Source organism: Acipenser ruthenus, chromosome 15 (genome assembly GCF_902713425.1).
Source record: "Acipenser ruthenus chromosome 15, fAciRut3.2 maternal haplotype, whole genome shotgun sequence".
Taxonomy (NCBI): Eukaryota; Metazoa; Chordata; class Actinopteri; order Acipenseriformes; family Acipenseridae; genus Acipenser; species Acipenser ruthenus.
The window spans coordinates 26600497-26611271 of record NC_081203.1 but is presented as its reverse complement, the minus strand read 5'-3'; positions in this window follow the sequence as shown (position 1 = coordinate 26611271).

Below are 10775 nucleotides of genomic sequence, written 5' to 3'. Positions count from 1 at the left end.
TCCCAGAGCTGTACTTTGTAATCAGATCCACGCTTTAGTAAAGTTCCAGCATAAAAACTGGGGTCAGGAAATTACATAATAGACTCCCTTTTTAATTGTAATTTGATTGCAGACCGACTGTTCCCTAGAGCTACGTATGTTATGTTATTATTTTTAAATGTCCTGCTATATAATAGGGCTACAAAACATTTTTTTTTTAATACCACACACTGATAACGCTATAAAGATTTGTGCTCATGAAATCAACTGAAAAACAACACCTTAGAAATACATCTGAGATGGGATTTTTCAATCAGGGAACAAAGACACAGACAAGACCTATTAGTTGGGCTGAAATCTTTAGTCTTTTTTCCTTTTAAGATGCTCTCATATAATCCAAATGTTCATTTCCAAACCTATTCAGGACCAGTGAAGTATATGATTTTTCTATTTAGATTGCTGAATAGCAAATTGAGAACTTATCCAAATGCAGCTAATTACATTGGTCAAGCTTTGTCCCGGACACAATAATCCTGCAGGCTCTGCATTCACTTTTTACTAATCAGCTATTGCTGCAGGGCCAAGGGCTTTAAATACGCACACTAATTACAGCCATACACAATGCTATAACAGGGACCTTTAAAGCTTTTTCACAACTAAATGAATGGTTTATGCAACATTTCCCAGTGTAATAGGAAAAATGTTAATAAATACAATGAAATGATCAAGAGAAAAAAAAAAAAAAACAGCAAGACTTTCTAAAGCTCACATGTCCTGCGTGGCATCCTAAGTGTTATTTCATAAAAAATAACAACTACAGAACAGTAGAGATGAGGCAGCACGTAAAACCAGTGTCACCTTAAATAACACAATACAGGGGTCAAGCACCCTATTAGAAAAATCTGATTTTAAAGCTGTTACCTGCTAAATTACAGGACATTTTTGATAAAACTTAATATTCATCTTTCTTGCGTCCATATTATTCAAAGCAAATTTCACAGAACAGGAGCAAGGGCTGCGACGGAGAGGCGAAGCCTCTTTGTTTGGAAAGGAAATGAGAATTCTTGTAACTAGGGAACGAAAAACCAGGTTCTCCCTTTGACTTGGAGAGCTGTTCTGCTGAGCTTCATTGCCCCCAAGGGAAAAACAGCCTGCGGAATAAGAAAGAAAAGGTACCAAGGGGTCATCCCCCCACATTCAGAGGACCACTTGCTGAGGGGGCCGCTGTGGCCAGACCACCAGCTCGGAACGAGAGCACGTATCACCTGGGGGAAGACTGGGTGAGGCGGCACAGCCATCCTCCAAAAACAGGAAGTGAGCTCCACTTACCCCCAGAGGGAGAACAGTTTCAGAGGTGCTGTAGCACAGTGAGGGAGGAAGCAAGGATTATATAATCATTGGGAGGAAGGAGGAAGGAGGAAAATGAAAAGCAAGATGAGAAAACAGGTTGTGAACCAGGGTTTAAATACAGAGGGAATGAAGATTGACAGGGAGTACTATGACTGTGAATAGTGGAGATTGATAGGAAGCAGAATGGGGGAGGAGCCCTAGCTCTTGCCCCCTGAAACACCCAAAGGTTACGAAAATTGCAAATCATTTCATTTTAAGGTGTAAATTATAGGACCAGTTTACAAACAGGTTGTAACATTGAATGCACTGTATCAATCTGCTTGTTGATCTTTAGGATGAAAGTAATAAGCAACTTCCTTTAGAGAATGCAAATAAACTTGACATCAAACAAAGTAAATGTAGAAATGTAAACATAAAATAATAAACACTTTTATTAATTTGGTATTTGTAGATGTGGGCAGTACGTTTTCTTAATTTCTTTACGTCACATACACTGAAGCTTGCTTTGAATATTTTTGTAATAATCTCTTGTAATAGTGATTGTGCCTCAGCTTAACTCCTGTGTTATTTGTTGTTATTTTAATGAAGTTGAAACTATACCTAATACAAACAAAATGATATATAAATATCAAATATACATATGGATATTATATTAAACTGCCTATGTCTTTCAAAATAGGAATTACTCATCTTCTCCAAATTGCTTCTTATTGCAGCAAATTAGAGCTAACACTAAATAATAACACTAAAATTATACATGGGTGGCAATTTTTTTTTTCATAATGAATCCATTTTAAAATAATGATTGTACCTGCTGGCTGTACAGTAACTCATTTCCTCTACATTTTATAAAATACCACAGCGGTGCATATCAATATAGTACACCTACAGCCTATTATAGTTGGACGTATGACAAAGCTAGTTCTGGTTGAAGGTATTGCATCTAAGTACAATTTAATTGTGCTGCTGTGCACATCAGGGTGGCAAAAGAATTACCCTAAAATAAGAGCATGTGGTCCAAGGAATGATGCAATATATTTCCATGACAGGTATAATTAGAAACAGGAGGTAGTTCTGGGTCTCTCGGTGTCTGACTGTGCACGGCACAAATTGTTAGTGACTGTATATATATAACCTGCTGAATAAGTTGACATATTGAATTACATACCGCTTTGTAGTTTTCCATATACTGTACTTAATGAAAAACTGACAAACATTGAACAATGTGACATTTCGAAATCTAACATGAAATACTGTACAACTATTATGTGTTCCGGTAGACTTTAGACTTTTTTGTAGTTTCTTTGATTACATGATGTTAAATAAAATAGCAAAATAATGTTCTAAAATTGTAGGTGATGCAAAACATTTGGCCATATTTGTACATATATATATACACAGTCACAGACAAAAGTATTTGGGCAGTTAAAGAAAAAGAAAAAAACACAAAGAAAGTGATTTGTATAATTTCTAATTATTCTGTTGAAAGAGATAAATGGGCAGCAGTGTGGAGAAGTGGTTAGGGCTCTGGACTCTGGACCGGAGGGTCGTGGGTTCAATCCCAGGTGGGGACACTGCTGCTGTACCCTTGAGCAAGGTACTTTACCTAGATTGCTCCAGTAAAAACCCAACTGTACAAATGGGTAATTGTACGTAAAAATAATGAGATATCTTGTAACAATTGTAAGTCGCCCTGGATAAGGGCGTCGGCTAAGAAATTAATAATGATAATAATAAATTAAAGTAGAGATTCAGCTTTACAATAAAACAACAAATTAGTACATAACATGCATAAAATGAAAAATAGCATGCACAAACTAATTTCATACTTTGATCAAATGTATTTGGGCAATCAACATATTTACTATTAACAACTATTGACAATTATCATGATTGAAAACCAACACCTGATGATAATTATAGAATAAATAAATACATAATCAAGTGCTGAAAAATAAACTGGAAATTTGCGATTCAAGAAAGCAACAAAAATGGTTAAAACTAAAGAGTACAGCAACGATCTCAAAATGGCAGTAATACTATACTAAATGAAAAAGGAGAAACTACCAGAAAAATAGGCTATTATTGACAAACATAGGAGAACATAACTTTCTATTTTAGATTGAGTTTTATTTTTAACTTATGGGGTGAACATGTCATTTTGTCATAAATCAGTTATTTATAATGTGTGTTTTAACATACTGTATCATTGCTGTTTCTGTATGGCACATGTTAATACTGTCAATAAAGCTAGTGGGAGGTGAACAGCACAGCCTACACACAAACATACATCTATGCAAGAAGAAACCTAATGATGTTCAGAAGGCATGTGAGATACTCCTGTGCGGCTTTGCTTTAGGATACTCAACCACAACAAAATATATTTCAGCAGGCTGATGTTCACAGTGTATCTGCTAGCTGATGGAAATGAATTAATCTGTATTGACACATTTAGAAAGTTTCACATCTCTCTCTACTTAACATTCAAAGGTGATAATTGCGAGGCTGCTGATTCTTTCCCCCTTGTAACAAAGTTTTATGTAATGAATAGTTTTTACAGTGTTATTAATAACCTTATTACAGAACTTGTTCCATATATATATATATATATATATATATATATATATATATATATATATATATACACAAAAATCCATTCAAATCTTAATTATTAAAAATATAAAGATTGGCTCAACATTGTGTCATCTTGTCTTCAGTCATATTACAATAACAGTTTTTTTTAATCCTATATGACCAATCTTTCCATTCCATTTTATCATTGTTTAATTAGTAGTATTGCCTTTTAACTGAAAGCAAAGGTTGTTACCCATACAGTGACAAGCCAAATACTAACCTATTTTAGACCTCGATAAAATGTTATGAATATTTGCTGACAGTACTTTAGTTACAAATTTAGCCTGCTGACTCCCTTCATCTGAAATTGTTGACTGTTTATCAATGATAAATATAATCTTTTTTTTTTTTGCATATCCGCCACAAATGTGGCAAGTTCAACAGGCTCCTTTTTGTACAAGTGAAATGTGATAAACCAGACTGAAGGTTCAATATAGCCCTCAATCAATACACTATCAAAAGCAGACCAATACTGAATGCAAACAATGCGTTTTGTTGAGTGTCAATACTAAAAAGACATGTGTATGAATTTGGGGTTACCTGCATTCATTGAAACTGAAAAACACGTTTAATAAGTTTGGTGTTACGGCAGGTTAATTATCTGTCTATGTAACCAGCTGAACGGTGTCCATGTCCCTCATTAGGCAGAAATGCTACAGATGTGCAAATGGTACCCCGCAATAACACTCACTAAACTAAACTCACACGCAATAATCACCTTCAGCTATCATCCTTTTAAAATCACAAACACCTCACTCCAGCGATGACAGGATGTCACCCTTCTCCACTAGGGCATGGCACAAAGTCCCATCTGTACGGCAGTTCACAAGTCTAGCTGTACACCAGGGCATACATCTGCCAGAAGGTTAGGAAAAGCTCTCCTGAACTCCTTCCAACCACTCTTGTAAGTAACACCTTGGTTTTGTTAGCAGAGTTAATAAACTTAATGTTGTGCTTTAAAAAATGCAGTTCCTTTAGATGACAAAGGTGATCAAACTTAAAAAAGGTGAAATGCTGAGCATCTACTTTGTATCATTAGCACAGTTATATGGTGTTCTTGAATACATTATTCAGAATGATGTTAGCTTATATAACATAGGCCTATACAATTAGGAAAGAAAGGAAAGTTAGATTGCATGAAGGTAGACAAAGCCTAATTTTAAGAAACTAACAATAACACACTGCAAAGAAACTCTACTGTATAGGCTTTTATCAATGTAAAAAAAAAAAAAAAAAACACACACACATACAAAGTTGTTTTTAAAATCTGTTGTGAAAGATGTTTTCATCTCAAGCAGTTTGTTTAACAGTGGATTAACCTACCAGCAATGCTGATGTGTTAGCCGGTAACACAATACTGAATTTAGAACCTGGACTAAAAGATAGAGATCAACTTATAGTTTTTAAAAATAAACACACTTAAAAATATTTCAGATCTTATGCTTGGTTATAGCTCACAACAACAGGCAATTTGCATTACGAAACATAACACTGTTTTCTAGGGTTTTGCTAAATCAAATACAAACATAAAATCATGGCTTTAATGGATTGATCTGGTCTGTATAGCTACGAATGCCACTAGATGGCAGTATATAACTATAAAAAACAAAGTTGTTATAGCTGTCACTAAGCTTGAGTTTGTTTTTCTTATGGTGGAATAATTTAAATATTTACATTTTTGTACTATTGAAAATAAATAACACACTAATTGCTTTCCAATTACAACAAAAAACAGTAGAAGGCTCGAACGAATACAGCAAATGGAGCTCTTAATAAGCTTCATATGACAATCATGTTTTGGAAATACCAATACTATAGAGTTTAGAGTTTAAAATATCAGTTTAAAAGGCAGTTAGGCTACTACTAAGCAAAAAAAGAGTCAGCTAAAACAAATCCCAAACAATAAAGCACTAGCTTGAATATTTTAAATAGACTTAAAATATAATGTACAGTACTGTGATAAACACAGTGAACTCCATACCTTGTCATTCTGTTCAGATACTTGTCTCTGTTGTCAGTCTAGTTTTTTCTTCTATCTGTGAGCTTTGGGAGAACGTGTTCAGGTATTATCTCCACTTATCCCCCATAGATTTAGCAGCTGTACCTGTAGATCAGTAGATGACTGTAAAATCCCATACATGTTGGGAATACACATGGCTTTTTAAAGGTACAATACTCCCTCAATATGTCACCATTTAATAATTCATTAATTTGATTAATGCACTGTTAGGCCATATGGATAGTAAATAGTATGTTCAGTATTTCTCTATATAAGGGCCCTTCACTAATTCACAGTTTTTAATATTTTCCAATGTGTAAGTCAGATGGGCAGCAGTGTGGAGTAGTGATTAGGGCTCTGGACTGTTAACCGCAGGGTTGTGGGTTCAATCCCAGGTGGCGGACACTGCTGCTGTACCCTTGAGCAAGGTACTTTACCTAGATTGCTCCAGTGAAAAAAAAAAACAACAACTGTATAAATGGGTAATTGTAGGTAAAAAATAATGTGTAAAAAATAATGTAATTGTATGTACAAATAATGTGATATCTAGTAACAATTGTAAGTTGCCCTGGATAAGGGCGTCTGCTAAGAAATAAAAATAATAATAATAATAATAATAGCAAAATGAAAAGGTTGCACTGTATATTAAAAAAAAAAGATCAGTCTGCCAATAATGAACCTGTTATAATATTGAGAGGGTTTGGTGATGTGGTTGAGGAGTGTGCACTAAATAAAAATAATCCAGTAACACCATGCATTCCACACTGGACCAGTGTTGTTCTTAAAACAGCAACAGAGCAGGACTGCAATGTGCTTACAGGTATGCTTTATGAATACAGTTGTCTGGTGTGCAATACCCATTTCTTGATATTTGACAGATTTACCTTTTTATGTTAATTCTGAATATGTTTCTGTGTCTTTTGAATTTACTGAATTAACCCTGCTAAATTGTTATTTTACTTGTGTTTTATTTTTTTAAGAAAGCTAGTACTGTAAGATGATGTTATTGTTTTGCATTTTTTTTGGCAATGATCCACTAGGAATTTAAGTGATACATCCTGAACTCATTTCACTTGTGTGCTTTGAGCAACCTTTTTTTAAATCACTAGTTGAAATTGTAGCAACAGGCTTCATATCCTGTTGTTTAAACAGTGTGCCACCTAGTCATTATGGTATTGCAGTACATTCATTATCCCAATGTAAAAAACACAATATGTGTCAATTTTGCAACACATGTCCCTGTCCTCTATGGGAGAATAAGCATGCATGACTATTGGATAACAAATGCACTATACTGTATATGATAGACCATACTATATGTTCTGTTCTTCAGTTTCCTCCTATAGGGCTGTTTCTATACCCTTACCTGGTAGGACCAATTCTTAAGCTCCAGAATCTGCATGGCTATTGTTCTTCACTCAGAAAACCCATCTTACACATGAAATGGTGCAATGGAGAGCTATCAGCATAATCAGACAATCATCTCTCCAAACTCCACACAGCTCCCTAACAATACTGGCTGCTATTCACCAATGATATGCTCTGCTTCCCCTTGAATCAATGCTGCGATGACTGAAGAGTTCAGATTCCCACTCCAATCAGAAAATCAGGTTAGCAAGAGATAACAAAGTCTTTTCCAAAGTGTAGAAGAAAGTCTCTTACATGCAGGTTCCTTATAGCCTTATAGAATCCTATATGATACTAAATAGTAGACAATGGGTGACATTGTATTACTGAGGCACATTTTTACTTCTAATGCTGTCAACATTACTAGATACTAGATACATTAAACGTTTAAGCTATGCATCAATTGAGATGTTATTTTTTGTATCCTCATATGTGTTAACTAAACAACTCTAAATTGTTATCAACAAAGCAATACTTCTATTGATCATTTTAGCTGTTACAAGGATGCATGTCTGAAATTTATGATGCAGTTTAAGATGGAAACATAATATTGATAATATTGAAAAAACACATATGGATTATCTTCTTTCTTTAGTGTCTTTTTAATCTAATATAGAGATCTGTTACAACATAGACGTGTATAAGGAAAACTTGTCTTGCATATTGTATGAATACAGAAGGATGGCCCCTGCTGTTTGTATGCATGTCATATGCATAATTCAATCAAATCCTGCAGAATTGTTGATTGTGGTAAAGAGGCTGGGCTGTGTTTGTTCTTGTTATTATGTGTTATTTTTGTTTCTGATTCACAGTTAAGCAGTCATTATTGTTATTGTTATTGTTATTATACAGATTCCCAACAGATTTGTTTAAATACCTGCAGTTTGAATGCATTTATTATTTCTTTTAGAAATCTGGAAAAACATAGATGAAGAAGGGATACTGGCCCTCACTGATTTCACATCCAGGCGTCTTCTTCTATATGAGTGTAAACAGAACATCTTAATAAGACAGCAACCTGCTAGTTTGACAAAGGTCTGGAATTACAAAGGACTGGAATTACAGAAACTAATTAAGTTAATTAAACACAGGTGAGGTGCTAATTCATCACTTACAAACCCTATTTCAAGCATATTAATTGAAGTGTCACAGAACAGTCATCCAATCTCAGAATATCCTGCCTGAAACATTTTTTCATAAGCAAACAGGCATCCAAAACAAACTTTTGAAAATGGGGTGGCATAAGGATTAAACTAGAGATCATTCAGTAATATATCTTTTTGATGATTATGTAGAAATGTACTCAATATGTATTCATTTTGACTCTCTTTCTGTAGCATTTTAGAATTAGAAATATAAATTGAGCAGTAGGCAACATGCATAGAAAATCATTTTAAATTCCACTGCTTAGCAGTAGGAGTATATCTAGACATTAGCAAGAAGGTCATGTGGCATCATTAATTTTTTTACAACTTTTGATGTGTGCTATGATTATGTGACCATCAACCAGGAGAACTCCTATAGTTTTTCTCTTTTTTTTTTTTTCAAAGAAATCACATGTGATTATTAGGCTGTGGAGCAACTGTGAACTAGTGCTACAAATTGGAGACTATGTGGGACACTCCTTGAAAAAAGTCAAATTAAATCATCAGTCCCCAGTTAGTAGCCACTTCCAATATTCTTTTTGCTGCAGGGAATTGACTCATCGCTCCAGTACATATATTTGTAACAGCTTGGGGTATATGATCTCATATGGCTTAGGGAAATTGCTGTCAGCACAAGCCAAATAATGTTGTCTCTTTGACCCTGAGGAATGACTGAAAAGTGTAATGTCTAATTATCAAGCCCCTCTACTCAGCTTGGTAGTCCCACCCTAGCACAGTGTCACTGGTCTGGCTCACACTGTCACCTCTTTGTCTCTGTCAATGAAAATTGAGTTTCTACCAAGTGATAAAATGTACTTGGTAATCATGAATGTGACATGTCCCTGTGGTTTAGGTATAACTTGAGGAGACGAAACACAAGAGACTATCGACACTTTGTTCCCTGAAATGAATCAAAATTCCTTACAAGGACCTTTTGCCTTTTGAAACAATCTGCACCATTTAAAGCTCTACTAAAACTCTACTGGTTTATTGATTTTTTAAAAGATGAAATAAACTTTGCCTCTTTGGTATTATGCTTCAAGTGAAATTGTGCAGTGAAAGAGAAAACTGCATGCATGTGATATGGCCCTGATTCAGTAACTGTGTCAAGGGTGTCATCTGCTTGCTTGCTGTTTGAAAACCCCTCTGTTGTTTGGTTTCAGGCCAATGAGGTCATAAGAGGGTGGAGGAAATACTGCTGAAATACAAAGTTCCAGTGCAGGGCAAAGACAACTACGCTATCATTGGGCATAATTTACTTCAACAACATATAAGATAAACTTCTCCCAAAACAAAAGGCCAGACACAATAAAAGCTGCTGTATACATTGAAGAGGAACATTTGGAAGATAAAAGAACTGTAAGGTAACAAAAGTCAAGTTGTTACAAATACAATGATCTTGCTGAAGGTTGATGTATCTTGCTTTGCCTTTGCTATACCTTGCTTGATTATAATTAATTCATTCTGTTTGATAATTAAAAGAAGCCTTTTCATTTTTTTTCATGGAAGTAAATGTTCGATTGATGACTAATAAAACATTAAGTTGAAAAAAAAATGTAAAATAGGTAATCTAGTTTGCATGGTTGTATAATTGCAATTAGTTTTGTGTGGAATGTAGTTTTGGCCTAAATTAAGTAAAAAAAAAAAAAAAAAAAACTTTTCAGGGGGTAGTATTTTATTTATTTATTTATTTTTAAAATATCTTTAAAAGTTACGTGTGGAAATGTACAAAAAGGTTTCTAGTTTTATTTTATTTCATTCTAAATCTGTTAAGTCTTTTTTTTCTCCAAGTTGGAGAATAATAATAATAATAATAATAATAATAATAATAATAATAATAATAATAATAATAATAATAATCTTGAAATATAATTTCAATACACCATGCAACTCCCAGTTGAAAGTATTTAATAATTCAATATTACAGTGTGTAAATATCTACTGTCATTCCTCTTTATACAGCTGCACATCAGGTAGAGGAAGGCTATGTTCCAGTAAACAAGCTTGCTTCAACATTATTTTCTTACAGAGCATTGACTCCTTAACATTTTTTCAAGCATTGTGTTTAGCTGTCAAGCATGAAACGCACAGCTGAAGAGCCAAATTTATTATGCAAACAAGAAAAGGATTAATATTCCGCCCATTAGTATGCAGGTTCAGTGAATTTTCTGTAATGTTTCATAGCAACCTTACATAATTACACTCCTCTGTAGGAAACAGTTCTTTCACATGGAATTGCAATCACATGTAATGTCGTTTAT